Source organism: Vicugna pacos, chromosome 1, assembly GCF_048564905.1.
Source record: "Vicugna pacos chromosome 1, VicPac4, whole genome shotgun sequence".
Classification (NCBI taxonomy): Eukaryota; Metazoa; Chordata; class Mammalia; order Artiodactyla; family Camelidae; genus Vicugna; species Vicugna pacos.
The window spans coordinates 77,880,775-77,897,490 of NC_132987.1; the positions used below are offsets into that span (position 1 = coordinate 77,880,775).

The 16,716-nt window shown below is 38.9% G+C and overlaps 1 long non-coding RNA gene across 1 annotated transcript; it reads right to left on the bottom strand.

Moving 5' to 3' along the window:
- Nucleotides 1-9,900: 9,900 nt before the first annotated feature.
- Nucleotides 9,901-16,071, bottom strand: LOC140698307 (uncharacterized). The gene is made up of 2 exons (XR_012076042.1): nt 16,001-16,071; nt 9,901-10,183 (listed from the first exon to the last, which is right to left on the bottom strand). It is a non-coding gene; the product is annotated as an uncharacterized lncRNA (long non-coding RNA).
- Between the last annotated feature and the right edge of the window lie 645 nt (nt 16,072-16,716).

Below are 16,716 nucleotides of genomic sequence, written 5' to 3' on the forward strand. Positions count from 1 at the left end.
ATTTTTTAAAGCTCTCTGGGTGATTACAATGCAGCCTAGTTTGAGGTTCTGCCCTAGAGATTCTGTTTGACTACATCTGGGATGGGGACAATGAGTAAAGCCTCCCATGTGACTTTAGAAGTCATTGCCATTGATAGAAACATCTATTTTTTTTTTATTGACGTATAGTTGATTTACAATGTTGTGTTAGTTTTGGGTGTACAGCAAAATGATTCAGTTAAACACATACTTATATATTTTTTTCAGATTTTTTCCATTATAGGTTATTACAAGATATTTAATATAGTTCCATGTGCTATACAGTAAGTCCTTGTTGTTTATCTATTTTTTATATAGTAGTGTATATATGTTAATCCAAAACACCTAATTTATCCCTTCCCTCCCCACCTCTTTCCTCTTTGGTAACCAGTTTATTTTCTATGTCTGTGGGTCTATTTCTGGTTTGCAAGTAAGTTTATTTGTGTCTTTTTTTTTTTTAGATTCCACATGATAAGAGATACCAAATAATATTTGTCTTCGTCTGACTTACTCTGCTTAATTTGATAATCTCTAGGTCCATCCATGTTGTAGAAGCATCTGTTTCCCTGGGTATTTCTGGAAAAGGATTCAAAATGCATAAGACAGCCACAGGATGGTGTCAGGTCACCAGCAGGTGCTCTTGTAGACATGGTAATAGACTGGCTTTTGAGTTGAGGCCAGTGGATATGCTGAGCTCATCCTCCCACCCTCCCCTCACCATGAGATTATCCCTCATTCTTTTCTAGTTCTCTCTTCCCAGAAACCAAAATGACTTAGTTTCCTCACTTCTTCTGCTCTAGCCAAACCGTCCTGTTTGGTGTTCTTTATGACTTTTCACTTGCATAGTCTCTTCCTTATCCTGTTCCTTAGCTACTCACATCAAAACCTTATCCATTCTTAATACTCAGCATAAATCACACCACTTTAGTGAAAACTCCTCTTCTGTCTAATCTAGAATTGATCTTGTGAAAATCTGAATGCCCATCCAGTCTGTAACACTGTCACTCTGGTGTCATTTTAACTTGCATGTGATTATGATTGCCTGATGAACAATGCCTCTATTCAAAACATAGTAAACGTGTACACATGATTAATATATGTGCTTGTATTTTTGAAAAAGTGAGGGCAATGGTATTTTAATACTAATATATTATGTCAGTCAGTTATGCCATTAACCTGTGCAAGCAACTAAGTCTTAGCTATTGTATTAGTTTGCTAGAACCATAACAAAATACCATAGACTGGATGGCTGAACAACCGGAATTTATTTTCTCATAGTTCTGGAGGCCAGAAGTCTGAGATCAAGGTGTCCTCAGGTTTACTTTCTTCTGAGGCCTCTCTCTTCAGCTAGTAGATGGCTGTCTTCTGTCTGTTCCTTCTGAAGGTGTTAGTGTCCAAAATTCCTCTTCTTATAAAGTCACTGGTCATATTGGATTAGGACTCACTCTAATGATCTTTATTTTAACTTAATTACTTCTTTTAAAACCCCATCTCCAAATAGTCACATTCCAAGGTACTAGGGAGTTAGGACTTCAACATACGAAATTTGGTGGGACATAATTCAGCCCACAACAGCTATCTTGCTATATTATTGGCATGCATTATATGTCAGGACTGTATGTAAATTTTAGCAGACTGAAGAAAAACAAGCAAAGAGATACCTAGTTGGAGATACATCTGTGTTTTATAATCATGCTAATAATTTTGTGTTGAATGATAATTGTATGTGTAAGACTCTGTAGGTAAGAAAACATAAACTAATTAAGAACTTAACTTTAACTTTATTGATATAACTTATAAAGTTTTGACTCATAACTGCCTACATAAGAGTTTACTTTTCAAGCAATAGACACACCTGAAGTTAAAATGAAATAATATAGAAGAGTTTAAAACATAGTTGAAAGAGGCTAGGATTTTTAGGGTGACCTTGGGTAAACTACTTTTTGGAGTCTTTGTCTCATCATCTGTGAAAGGGGATATTAGCTGCTTTATCTCCACTTTATCTCTGAATGTTAAAATTCTTTGCAAATTATGAATCATCATTGAAATATTATTCATTATTATTGCAATGAGGAAATTTAGAGAGAACCCCCTAAAACGGTATCATCCCCCTACCCAAATAAGCAGTTAACAGAGGCTCAGAGAAACTAAGAGTAAATTGCTCCAAATAAAATCTAGCTGTCTTTTGTTGTTTGACTTTACTAAAATCTCCCATCACAGTTGTATATGTTTATTCGGAATAAGTTCCATAGAAGAACTTTTACCATTAGCAAGTCTTATGATTGAGAACGTGCTTTTATGCATATGCTTACAATATGCATAGCATTTAGAGTCTGTCCTCAAGGCATTCACAGTTTTATGGTAAAGAGTCAGAATCTCCCTACTGGGTATGACAACATGGATGAACCTAGACGTTATGCTAAATGAAATAAACCAATTAGAGAAAGACAGATACTTTGTGATTCCACTTACATAAGGTATCTCAAATAGTCAAACTCATAGAAAAGGAGAGTAGAAGGGTGGCTGCCAGGGGCTGGGGGGATGGAGAAGTGTGGAGCTGCTGTTCAGTGGGTATAGAGTTTCAGTCATGTAAGATGAATAAGTTCTAGAGAGCTGCTGTACGACATTGTCATTATGGTTGATATTTTATTGTACACTTAACAAATTTGTTAAGAAGATAGATCTCATGTTATCTGTTGTTACTATGAAAAAACAAAAAAGGCCAGAACCCAAAACTAGAGTGGCATAACACAGCCTTTTCCCAAGTCTCTCATATTGAAAGGGCCCATATATTTTTAATGCTTTTTAAAGGTTGTGCAAATTTTTAAGCCACTCCCTACTTGGCCTCCCCTGAATCTCTAGTCAAGGGGGGAAATTAGCCTTGGGTCTTGGCCCAGCTCCCGTGGCAGTCAGCTGAGATGATGGATTGGGTGGCCAAAGATCAAGATTGAGAAGCCTATTAGTGCTTTCAGCCTCTCTCTCCCTTGTCTCTTTCCTTCCCTACACTACTGATTTAAGGGTTCTGTTGTAGTCTTTGCACTTGGGTCAGAATTGTTACCTATGGCTCTAAAAGTCATATAAAAGGGTCAAAGGCTTTGAAATCAATGCCTGTCTGATCTTTGCTCCTCATTTTTAAAGACAAATGTAGAGAGAAGTTTGAATACCCACTGGGTCTATAACACGGTAAATAGATTTGATCCTTTATTTTGGTCCAGCTTAACAGTCAACATCAACTCACCACCTTCTTCACCTGTCTCTCTTGTTCATACCTATATTCTGCATACCTACCATAATCCCTGTCACTTAGTGAGTAACAATCTCAGTGGAAAAGATAGTAAGTAGAGTTGCTGAAGCCCATATGGCTCAAGCAAATCATGTTAAAACAAAGCAGGACACATCGTAAGTCTGCTTAGGGCCCATTTCTAAGTTTGCTGCATCATTTCTTATGGTCACCGAACTTGTCAGTGATCTCAGAGCCGTTGAGAATGGATAAAGTAGCCAAGCAGCACTTGAAAGGTGGGAGGTAATGTTGTATAGCCTGTTTTTACATAATTAATTTCTTTTTTTTAAGGGTTGAAAGGCCAATGTAAAAAGCCAGAAATTCAACCGAGAAGACTAGGTCAGATCATAGCCCCTCCACGTCCCAGGCTAGCTAGCTGGGAGGTGAGGCACAGTGACACAAAGCTTGAGAGAATGACTTCTTTAATCAATGTCAAGGCTCATTAAGTTGCAACTAGCCTAGGAAATAGCTGGGATCTTCTTTAGGATGAAAGACCACTGTTGCTGCCCTTGCTTTTCCAGGAGAGTATGGAAATGAAGAGTCCTACTGACAGAGATGAGGCTGTTGGAGTGGTGGTGGCAGCCAGAGAAGCAATCTGCATGACCTCTGTTGAGCCGAGAAAACAGCTGGACAGCTGATATTTTCATCAGCTATGTCTTTGCCCAGCTGCACAGATGGGCACTTAAATTATATAATAAATCACCAGCATTCCAATGTACCCATCAAGCCTTGTCAGTTACATTGCTTAAAGCCTTTAGAAACACACGATTCTTGAGTATTTTAGTCACAAATGGGCCAATGTGCTTTGTAATACATTATTTTGCCTATTGTTGTAAAGGAAAGGAATCTATTGGGCAAGGAAAAGTAACACTTGTGTTAAACTCCATGTTATACCTTTGAGTCTTGTTGAAGAGCTTGCTTGGCTTCTTAGGGAACACACTGCCTCATCTATGAATCAGAATGGTTGCTGTCTACTCCAGTGTATCTTCTAGGGTAAAACTGAAATCAAGCTTTGTGAAATAAAAAAAGTAATAGTATTTTTATTTCTTGCAGACTATAAAGAGTTTAACTTCATCAGTATTCAAGTGGTCTTGTATCATTCTCGATGACTCAATAGCAGTGTGTCTACAAATTATTCAAGCCCTTTTCATGACTCATGCCATGTATTATGGCAAAGTAAATTTTTCCCTCTCTCCTGGAAAAAAGACCTATTTTTCTTATGAAAAAGATTAGACATTTGGAAACTTTTAAGGAACCGATTTTGCTAATAATATAAATGGTTATTAACATTTTTAAAGTGAATTAAAAGCTTGTCACTAAGATACAACTAAGATCCTAGAAACCAAAAACCTCTATTTGGTGAACAATGAACACTGATATTATAAAGATTCTCAATGATTCTTCTAGAAATGCTGGTTCAGAGATGCATGTACCCAAGTGAAAAGAGTCTGGTCTATGGTCTATGTAGGTTTGGAACCAGTCTGACATTAGTATGTCTAGACAGCCTATTGTCATTGAGAGTGAATCTAACCCTTTTGAAATCTTCTCCACCTACTTGGGTAGCTTCCCTCTCCTTTCTTCTGGTCAATTTCCCAAGGAATCCAGGGGTAAAGTTATTGAATGCAGAAGATAGTTTGTAGGGCAGGACCATTCCTGCTCCCAGGGCTGGGCATAAAGAGATGTGGAATGACTGATGGACACTGGCTGGTGCCTACTATCTCCGTGAAATCTGGGCCCAAAGTCCACCAGATACCTTTTTACTCTGTGTGATGCCCTTGGTGGTCTGGATTCCTGCCAGCCTCATGATGGTCCTCTGAACTTGGGCTTTCAACTTACAGCTCTCTTAGTATGTACTCAGATATTCTGTCATTGTTCATGGAAATAAAACCTATGTGTCACTGTGTCTTCATGGGTAGCCTTAGTCACGCAGCATAGAGACCACTTCACAAGTGTAGACTGAGATGCCACCCTAGACTTGAGCTTGCCTCAAGGTTACTTCAGGGGCATCCTTATCAGTTCTACTTCCTAAGCCTTGGGCAGGACCATCCTATCCACACTTCCAAGTGTATTTAACTTTGAGTCTCAAGGAAAAGAGGTCAGTTATTTGGGCCCTTTGCTGCAGAAGGCCTGGGTTCCTTTTGCAAAATGATCCATCACCTTCCTAGGACAAATTATCTTTGTGAGGTAATGATGCAGTTGTGTTAAAACACTTTTTAACATACATTATTCAACCTCCTTTTAAAACCTAGATACTTAGTTATTTACATAACTAAGACTTTGCTTTGGAATAACTCTTCTCTGAGATTTTTCACAGGTAATTTTTAATCTATGCATAACATAAGAGTGAGTGATGTAATTTTTAAATACTTCTTTGTCCCCACCAAGAGGCACCTCTTTTATGCTTAATCATAATAGGTACCCTGAATATACAAATATCATCCCAGTAAATGGTACAGCTTTTACCACATGGCATAAACTAAAGACCTGCTTGATTTTCATACTTCAACATCCAAATCCAAGGCCTAGTGACCAAACAGGACATAGTACCAAAATAATGTAAACAGCTTCAAGTATTTTAATATATCATCAAAATATACCTTCAAAATATATCACAAATTTATCCATCTCAATAGTCATCCCCTAGTGCAAACTGCATCATCTTGGACAACATAAATGACTTCCTTATCGTTCACCCGTTGCCATTCTAGCTATACTCCAGCAGATTTCCTTGCAACAGCAAGAGATAAAAACATAAATCAGATCATATCACTCCCCAACTTAAAATCCATCAAAGGCTTCCTCTACTTTTTATTTCTCAAAAACAAAAAGCCCTTTGCCAACTCTGGGCCTTTGCACTTATTCCCTAGTTCTGACTCTCTTATTATCTTATTTCCTTCATGGAACTGTCATTTCAGTGTAGTTTCAAAAAGGAGTAAAGGTAAATGTTCAGTCTGTAGTATTTACCTGACTATTGTGGTCATACTTTTCTGGGGGAGCAAAAATTATGCTCTGTGTGGTTTTAAAACCTGCTTTTATAATATTAAATCCAGACCTTTCTTCATTATTAAATATTCATCTAGAACATGATTTTTAATACATCATATTGATATTGACATAACTTAAGTAATCAGGCTCCATTGTAGAAATTTTAGGACGTTGTTAGTCTTTTACAGAAGAGTTGAAGACCAAGATGCTTATTAAAGCCTTCCAAAGAAAATGGAGGTGGGCTTTGGAAAATAAGATTGTTGTCCTAATGGAGAAATGATGGATCAATGAAAGGGTAAATTAAAATTAAAAAATACAAAATCATAGAGAGTTACCCTTTAAGATTAAAAGAACTAAATTTAGGACAAATGAAGTGTAATGCTAAACATCATTGAGCTCATTGCACTGAGGTTTCTTACTTAAGCAACATGGTGAATAGTGACAGAAGAGCAGGCTTGGTAGTGAAAGCAATTGTTTGGGGTTTGATGTTTAATTTGAGATATTTGTGGAGTATCCAAGGGGAGCTATCTAGTAAGCTGTTGAATTTAATGGCGTGTGGTTTAGGAGGAAGTTCTGGTTTAGAGTTAAAGATTGGGGAGACATCAGCATATATTGCATGGTAATTGAGACCAATGGAACCTGAGGCAAAAATCCAGGGAGAGTATGGAGAATGAGAAGAGAAGAGAGCCTAGGACAAAATGGTGACAAACATAAACACTTGCAGAATGGATGGAGGAAGACGGGCATGTAAAGAAGGTAGAGAACAAGAGGCCAGAGCACTAGGAGCAAAGCTGGGAGAGAATGTGTTGTGAGATTCTCCAGCATTGATTAGCCTGGCACATTTAAGTGGTTATATGACTGCTGACTTTTCCTCCTCTTCATTCTTTGTTTATATCTCTCCAAACTGTGCTCACACAGAATAACTTTTCCAGATAGATCATGTTCTTCTTCAACAGAAGATATATGTGTTGTTGCATTCCCTGGGTAGGATATCCAGTTAGTTCTTTGAGCTCATTGAATGAGCAGGTGGAGATCTCCTGGGTGTGATTTGTAGCATTCAGGGAAAGCTGCTTCTGTGTCCTAAAATAGTTCCCCGGCCAACCCATAGCAATGCCTCACATAGTGTGTGTTCAGTAAACCCTCGTGGGTAAATGGATCCATGAATATTGAATGACTAAGTATCCTATTAAAATGCAAATACCCTGAGAAGGATGACAAATATATTGTCAATTGCTATTTAACTAGTTGGTCGGCTGGAGATTTGTTATCAAAACTCCTTCCGTTGTGGTCAGTGTCTGTGCAGGTCACTCACAGGGCCAGGTATCATGGTCGGTTTACAGGCCTAGAGTGGAGGCTTACCTGGGAAGGGTGTATCTGAGCACATTAGTTCAGTTTTACAACTATCTATACAAACCATCTGTTTTCGTTTTCTAGGCTGCCATAACAAATTATGTACTACATACCAGGTGGCTTAGAATAACAGATATTTATGGTCTCACAGTTCTGGAGACTGCAAGTCTGAAATCAAGGTGTCAGCAGGGCTGTACTGTCACTGAAAGCTCTAGGGGAGAATCCTTCCTTGCCTCTTCTTAGCTGCTGGTCGCTGTCAGGAATCCTTGGTGTTCCTTGTCTCGTAGGTGCAGCACTCCAATTTCTACCCTCGTCTTCAAAGGGCGTTCCTCCCTCTGTGTCTGTGTCTGTGTGCCTCTGTTTGCTTTTCCTATAAGGATGCCAGTCATTGGATTAGAGCACACCCACACTCGAATCCAGTATGATCTTATTTTAGCTTAATTAATCATATCCGCAAATACCCTATTTTCAAATAAGTTTGCATTCTAAGTTCTGGGTGGACATGAATTTTGGGGGGATGTTACTTAGCCAGCGCACTTCTTTTAAGATGAGACACTCAGCTAACCTCTGGGGCAAATCTGGTTGTGGAGATAAGTCATCATGATATAATATGGGGCTATGACGCTGAGTGTGTGTGTGTGTGTTTCCATTGTGTAGCATAAAGGCACTTGGCACCTATTGAATGTGAGAGGTAACCTGGGATTATCATGCAGTGGAAAGGAGTGAAAAAGACGTTAAGTTACTCTAAAAAATATTGTGAGTACATATAATGGGCCAGGCTTTGGATAAGGCCCTGGAAGGAGAGTGGTAAATGGAAGAACATTATTCATGTCCGCAGGGAACATACAACTAGGAGGACAAGAGAAGCAATAGCCACATATAGAATAAATACACTTGAAATTTAAAAGCTAAGAAGTGTTATGAGATTTACTGAGTGCTTTGTGATGGAGGACTGAGAAGAATCTTTTCAGATAATATGGTCAGGAAGAAATATTTATGCTATAACTGTAAAACTGAGGAGGATTCAGTCATGGGAAGAACCAAGAATACGTGTTTCACTTCTTTCATCAGTTTTTCAGGGCTGCCTCTAAGCAGAGACCCCGAAACTCGGCGATCAAGATGAGGGCCTTCTATCCTATCTCACACCTTAAGGTTTTAGTTGTACTTCCAGATAGAGGCCTTGATAGTTTTCTCCTCACATTTGCCCTGCACACAAACACACACATACACAAATGCAGACGCCACCTTTCTTTAGTCTCTCTCTTTGTAAGTGATACAAACAAACTTTATATAACACTTCATGAAGTGGACAGTCTTCTTTCAGAGAACTGCCACACTTTTTTTCTGAATCATTTGAGAGTTACAGATATTTTGACACCTTAGCCCTACAAATTTCAACATGTGTCACCTAAGAGAAAGGACATTTTCCTACATAATCACTGTATAACTCCTATAATTGGACAATTTAACATTAATTCAATACTATTATCTAATATACAATACAAAATTTAAATTGCTCAAATTATCTCAATAATGTCTTTTATAACTATTTTCTTTTTTCTGATCCAAAATCTAATGAAGAATCAAGGTTAACACTTAATTGACATGTCTTTTTTAGTATCCTTTAATCTAGAACAGTTCCCCAAACTATTTTGTCTTTTATGTCTTGACATTTTTTAAAAAATCCACGCCATTGCTTTGTAGAATATCCAAGAGAGGCCCAAACATATACTAGATTTGTAGCAGTTTTTGATACTTGCTCTAAATGCTCACTGGGAAATTTAAAACTAACTGAAATATACCAGAAATTGACACAACATTGTAAACTGACTCTACTTCAGTAAGAATGTATATACAAAATAAAAAATCTTGCAGTAACTTATGGTGAAAAAGAATATGAAAATGAATATATGTATGTTCATGTATGACTGAAGCATTATGCTGTACACCAGAAACTGACATAACATTGTAAACTGGCTATACTTCAATAAAATATATATTTATAAAGCTAACTGAAATGGCTAGCAACCTATACTGTTGCAGTTCAGAGTACCCCAAACCAGTTCTGTGGAATGTGAAAGTTATTTTGTTTAAGGGGACTTGGAACTGCATAGTGAAAAAAAGTGAAAACAGGTTTCTTTGCTGAAGGACTTTTCTAAAACCTTTATATACTAAGAGACATTATGGATCTTAATTGATCATAGAACACTTTGAGGACTGTATTAATTATCCATTGATGAATAATAAATTACCCCAGACTTACAGACTTAAAGCAACAAGCATTTATTATCTACAGTTTCTGAGAATCAAGAATCAGGAAGTGGTTTTGCTGTGTGGTTCTGGGTCAGAGTTTCTCCTCAGGTTGTAGTAAAGTTGTTGGCTGGAGCTGCAGTCACTTGAAGGCTTGGCTGGGCCAAAATGGTCTGCTTCCAAGGTGACTCATTCACATGGCTATTGTCAGGAGGCCTCAGTTCCTCACCATGTGGACCTCTTCGTCGGGCTGCATGAATACCCTCATGCCATCAACTGGCTTCCCCCAGAGTGAACGATCTACAAGGGAGCAAGGAGAAAGCTGTAATGTCCTTTATGACCTCCTTAGAGAAGTCACATACCACCACATCTACCAGTGAGTCACCAAATTCACCCCACATACAAGACAAGGTGAATTAAGTTCCACCCTTTTTTTTTAGACTTCAATTTTTGAAGGGAGAAATGCCAAAGAATTTGGGGACATATTTTAAAATCACTTTTAGGACTATTTTGGGAGTTCGGAATTCTTCATAGCACACTTTAGAAAACGTCAGCTATAATGTTGAAAGAACTTAGGGTGAGAATTTACAAGAGGTGGGTCTGAGCTCCGCCTCACTGGTTAATTGTGTCTTATTAACCAACAACTTGAGATAACTTGGGCTTATTACTGAACTTTTTGAGCTTGAATTTTTACATCAATAAAATGAAGATGATAATACTGTCAGTCTTTGTGATATCTTAGGTTTGTTGTGAAGATAAAATGAACCAACATACATAAAAATGCTTAAATAATTATGTCTTACTCAGATGTTCACTCTTACTAAAATCATTGGCCAGTATATGGCCTGTCAAATCACTGGATGCTAGATGTCTGACTTTTCATATTAAAAAATTCCTCTTCCTATCTTCCAGAAGAATGTCACATGTATAGACGTGCTTAAAAATGCTTCTAATGAACCTTATAACAACTCCATTGGAGTTTTAACATGACATTTGTCTTCTTAGGCAATTGTTCTTTGCTAGGCATATAGAACTTTGCCTCTGCAAGGTGCTAGTTATCTGCCAAATGAATTGTTGTTGTTGTTTTTAATGAGTTTTATTTCTCTAAACCATAAGGAGGCTGCTTTTCTCCCTTGTCTCATAAGCTGGCTCCAAAGTAGTTCCTGAAGAACAGTTTAGAAAATGTTTTAAGTAATGGCAGCCTCAGCAAAGTAAGTACAGAGTCTCCTATGATAACCACATGACAGGACAAAGCAGAGTTGGACACATGAGTCTTGATGGGATATGCTTGTCCAAGATTAGTCTCCTTCCTTTAAAGTCGTATCCCATTACCAAATAACCACACAGACTAGACATAAAGAAAATGTTGCTGCCAGCCAACTGCAGTTTTTAAATCCAAAGAGCTTAGAATACTTATAGGCATAATCTTGTTAATCTTCATAATACTGTGAGGTAAGTCAAAGTATCATCACTCTTAGAGGGAAGTGTGACCAGACTCTGGTTTATTTTGAATCTCTGTATTTTTTAATACCTCTGTCTGTGCAACTATTATTTGAATATTGAATAAGGTTTAGTTCTAGTACATTAAAAAGAACAGAACATAGTTATTATGGTTGAATTAGGACCAGGGCTCTTAACCTAGAAAGAGCTATTGGTCAATACATTAATTAAGACATCAAGTTTACACCCTGTCGTCAACAATCATTGTTTATTGCCTAACGAAACCCTCCTTAATTTATTATAGTCATTAGTGTCTCTTAGCAAGGGAAAAAGTGCTTGAATTTTACAAGGGTATGTGGTTAGCAGTTTTCTGTCTCTGAGCTGGGACCTGAGTCACTTGATCCTCTCACCTCACACTTAACAAAGGACCAGGCCTGACTTAAGAAATGATTAGCCTTCATTGCAGAATTATAAACAGTCACAGGTCCTTCTGTTCTGCGCCTCAGCTATAAAATGAGAGGATGGGATTAGACGATCTCTAAATTACCTTGTATATCTAAAATTCTCAGTTAATGATTATCTGCTTTGATACAGAGATTAAGGCAACGATGGCAGAAAGAAATACCCTAAATTAGAGCATTTGAGACAGTCTGAATTGTTTGCATATTTTCATAATTTCCTAAAGTCAGTTTGAGGGTCAATACTTGATCCAAGAAAGGGAAAGTCCTTTGGCCACTCAGTATGGACTTTCAGAGTCAGAGAGGGAAAAGGAGAGGAAGAGGGAGAGGGGGAAGGAGAGGGGGAAGGAGAGGGAGAAGGAGAGGGAGAGAACTTTTGCTTTGTGGTTCAGCAACACACGTTTAGGGCAGCAGGAAGTCTCCAGAAATCTAGGCATCACTGAGGAAATAGGTTGTTAAAGAAGAATTGCTAAACCTGTAGGGGCAGTTCCAGGCTTTGTAGGGCCTAGAGCTTCTTCAGTTCCAAAGGCCTGCTTTAAAGAAAAAAATTCAGGATTAAGTATGCAAATGCATGTTTATTCAGAAGTGAATTCATTTGGAAGTGAATATTTATTTGAATGTTCATAGCCTCTCCAAATACCATCCAAAACAGGGAAAGTGCCATGGAGGAAATTTAGACAGAGACTGTGGTCTTAAGCAATCATGTTTGAAATATCTTTAAATTAAAAAAAAAATTTTATTGAAGTATAGTTGATTTACAGTGTTGTGTCAATTTCAGATGTATTGCATTCAGTAATATATATACATATATATACTTTTTCAGATTCTTTTCCATTATAGGTTATTACAAGGTACTGAATTATAGAGTTCCCTGTGCTATACAGTAGAGCTTTGTTGAAATATCTTACTTTTGCAAATTTTATAAAAACCTATGGCCATGTGAGCACATTGCTAACCCCTGCCCAGGTCCGGGAAAGGGTCTATGAAAGTGAGGAACCCAGAAGCCTGGGTTTTGTTAGTTTCACATTCCATCCGTCATTATAAACATGAAGCATATCTAGTCTAGTCCAATAGATAGTTCAAATGGAAGTTCATTTAACTGAAAAATAAAAAAATGATGCCATTAAAAAAATGAGAAGGCTCTATGTAAGCAATCTTGAAAATTCCAGACTATATTGTTAAATGAAAAGACAAGGAATGGATAATAAAGCGTGATCCCATTTATGTAAAAACCAAGTAAAACCAACACTGAAGCAATGTGTGTGTTGCATGTATATATGTTCTGTGTGATATACATTTGATACATAAAAGATCCTTAACAGTAGTTATATTTGGAAAGTGTATGGGGTTGTGAGGTATTATTGAAATTTTGCATAACAGATATTTATGGGTTACATGTAGGCCTTTTTATTAGTAATAACTGCACATCCTTCCATAACCTCTATTTCAAGCACCCCGTTCTCACACCATTATTGGCTACTTTTCCAGCTCTCTTCCTCCATAGCCTCTATCTTTCTTTGATCTACCAGGATGTACAATCATGTCTCCCATCATTCAGTGTCCTCAGTCCCTTCATATTCCCACTAACATCCTTATCCAGCTTAAATTCCATGGTCCATTATTATAATCATTTATTTGCATACACCTTCACTGCCCTGCCACCTCTCACTCTGTCATTCTTGGTAAACTCCATCCCTGCTTGAATCCAACTCTCCTCCTACTCAGCTCCTGCAACTTGGCAGCTGAATGTGGCTGGAGAAAAACCACACAACTCATGCTGCCTGGTCTCATTTTAAATTCCTTACCTAACCTCAGCGGGACTTTTAGTGCTGCCCTGGAATCCTACTACATTTTCCCTGGTCCATTCACACTCCCACACTCCTTGGTGGCTGTTTCATACTTTTTCTGTCTCTTCAAACCTCCATACCTCCTCCACCATCCTCACTCTTAATTTATAACTATGTTTACTAGTTCATTGAGAAAAAGAAACAGTCATGGAAAAAGCATCAAAATACCCTCCCTGCACAAACTCCCAGCACTGTACGTAGCCCCTGTTCTCTGCCTTCTTTCCTGTTCCTGTGGATGAAACACCAGGGCTTTCATCTTAGGCCAGCCCTCTATTGTGCACTAACCCCTCCCTTTCTCACCTCCTTAATAACATCCAGGGCCAAGGATCTATAGGGACAGTAGGCACAGTGCCTAGGACCCACCTTATTCTAGGGGGCCCATGAAAATGTGTAATTCCCTTTAAAATCAGAAGACTTTTAGGTCAAAAAGATTTTAATGTACAATGGTAGTATATTCATTCTTACACAATGCAGCTCTTGTTCTCTGGGGTCTCCTTAAAGGGCACTAATCCCATTCATGAGTGCTCCACCCTCATGACTTAATCACCTCCCAAAGGCCCCCACCTCCTGATACCCTCATGTTGGGGATTATACTTTAACGTCACAAATCTGGGGTGGGGGGAACAAATGTTCAGTCCACAACATCACCTAAACCCTGTCTTGACTCACTTTCCCTTCTAACTACCTATTCCACATCAATTTTCTGCCTCTCCTTTTAAACAGCAAAACTTCTTAGGAGATTTGTCTGCATTGACTGTCATCAGTCCCTCTCCTCCCACTCTCCTTTGACTTCCGGTTTTCATACCTGCTGTACTACTGAAACTGCTTTCCTGACAAGGTCCCAGTGGCCTCCATGAGACTAAATCCAGCAGCCAGTTCTCAGTCTGCCTCTCACTTCACTTAGCAGCCACATTTTAGATAGTTGATCATTCCTTCCACTTCAACTACTTTCTCCACTTGGCTTCTTTGTAGGGAGACCACATAATTTTTCATCAGAATGAAGACCTTTTTGATATTGGAAGTTGGACATACTGGCACATGGATGCCAATTTGGACTGTCTCAAACGGGACCAGAGTCACTGTTCTTTTAGGACCCCACACCTTTCTGGCTCTTCCTCCACAGTTTCCTTTGCTGTTTTCCTCTGCTCCCCCACCTCTAAATATTGGCCTGCCCAGGGCACCCTTGGACGTCTTCTTGCTCTTCTTGTCCTTGTTCTCTTCCTTCTCTACACTCCTTTGGGGCTATTTTTCCAACTGCTGCACACTGGTATGCTGTACTGCTTGATAAAATGTGGAAGTATTTCCATTCAAATTAGTATAGAGCTGCTCTCAAGCTCTCTCATACTCTCCCCACCGCACCACCCCAGCCTCACTCTGGGATTCCCACACCTATCCATGATCTAGTTTCTAAAATGTTAACACCTGACCCTTTAGAAACGTGCTCCAGCACCTTCTGATAGGGTAGATTGATGACCGCACTGGTTAAGTGTTTTGAATATCATCCTTGTACTCATCCATAGGATTTTAAATAAACTCCTAAATTTGTACCTCTAGCTCAGACTGAAACAATTCCCCTCAACCCCAAGACTTGTATATCTAGTTGCCTAGCCAATATCTCAACTTGAATACGTAAGGAGTATTTTGAACTTAAAATATCCAGATTTTGCCTCCAGATCTGCTCATACAGTCTTCCCCAATTCAGGTGATGGCAACTCTATCCTTTCAGTTGCTCTGGCCTCAAGTCCTGGTTTTTTTGTTTAACTTCTCTCACACCCCACACCCAACAGCAAATGCTGTTAGCTCTACCTTCAAATATGTATCCCACTTTTCACTTCATCCACCACTATCAGTTTCCACCATTGTCTCTCACCTTGACCACTGAAGTAGCTCCTGTTTCTCTGCTTCCACCTTTACCCTTTCTAGTTATTTTCAACTCAGCAGAGTGCTTCTTCTAAAGAATAAGACAGCTCATGGCAGAATCCTCCCATCTCACTTATATAAAGGCCAGACCCTTACAGTGGCCTCAAGGTCCTATGTGTCTGCTCCACACTGCCCACTTATTACCTCTGACCCCATCTCCTACTCCTCTCCCCATCCTCCACCCACTCCAGCCACACTCGCCTCCCTGATCTGCCCCACCAGGCACATTCCTGCATCTGAGCCTGGGCACTTGATGTCTTCCCCTGTCTGGCTTGTTCTTTCCCCATGCTGCACACAGCTGGCTTTTTACCCTCCTTCAGGTCATTAATTAAAGGTCACCCTCTCAGTGAATTCTTCCTTTAACAAATTATAACCTCTACCCATTGCCCTTTCCTGCCTTATTTTTGTCCACAGCACTTATAACCACCAGACCCATTGTAGATTTTACTTACCTTACTTCTCAGTTTTGTTATTTGCTGTCTTAGTCAGCTTGGGCGGCTGGCTGTAACAAAATACTGTAGACTGAATGGCTTAAACAGCAATAAATTAATTTCTCACAGTCTTGGAGGCTGGAAGTCTGAGATCAAGATGCTGGCAACTAAGTTTCATTCTGAGGCCTTTTCTCTTGGCTTGCCCACATCACAGGACTTCTTTGTGCAGGCACCTGAAGGGAGGGAGAGAGAACAAGCTCTCTGGTATCTTCTTATACAAGGGCACCAATTCCATCAGAGGGTCCCCCCTCATGACCTTATCTAACCCTAAGTGCTTTGCAAAGGCCCCATCTCCAAATACCATCACACTGGAGTTAGGGCCTCAACATATAAATTTTGGGGATACAATTTTGTCATTAACACTTGATGTTATCTCAGGGCCCTTTTTTTTTTAAGTCAAATATTACTTACTATTTTTTTCAATTTCTCAAAAAGCTTTACCACTATTAAAGTGTACTCATTATTAATTACTATGCAATAGGGAAATTCTCCAAAAACATAGCTGTGTTCTAGAACTTTTATATAGAGGTAGTAAAATATAAATTTTGTGTATTCTTTGGAAGTTTATATACTAAAAGATACATTGTGCAGACTTACAGGATAAGAGGGAAGTCCAGAGCACTGAGGCCAGGGACACAGTGTTCCAAGCCAGTCACCCAGTCCAGTCCACCTATGCC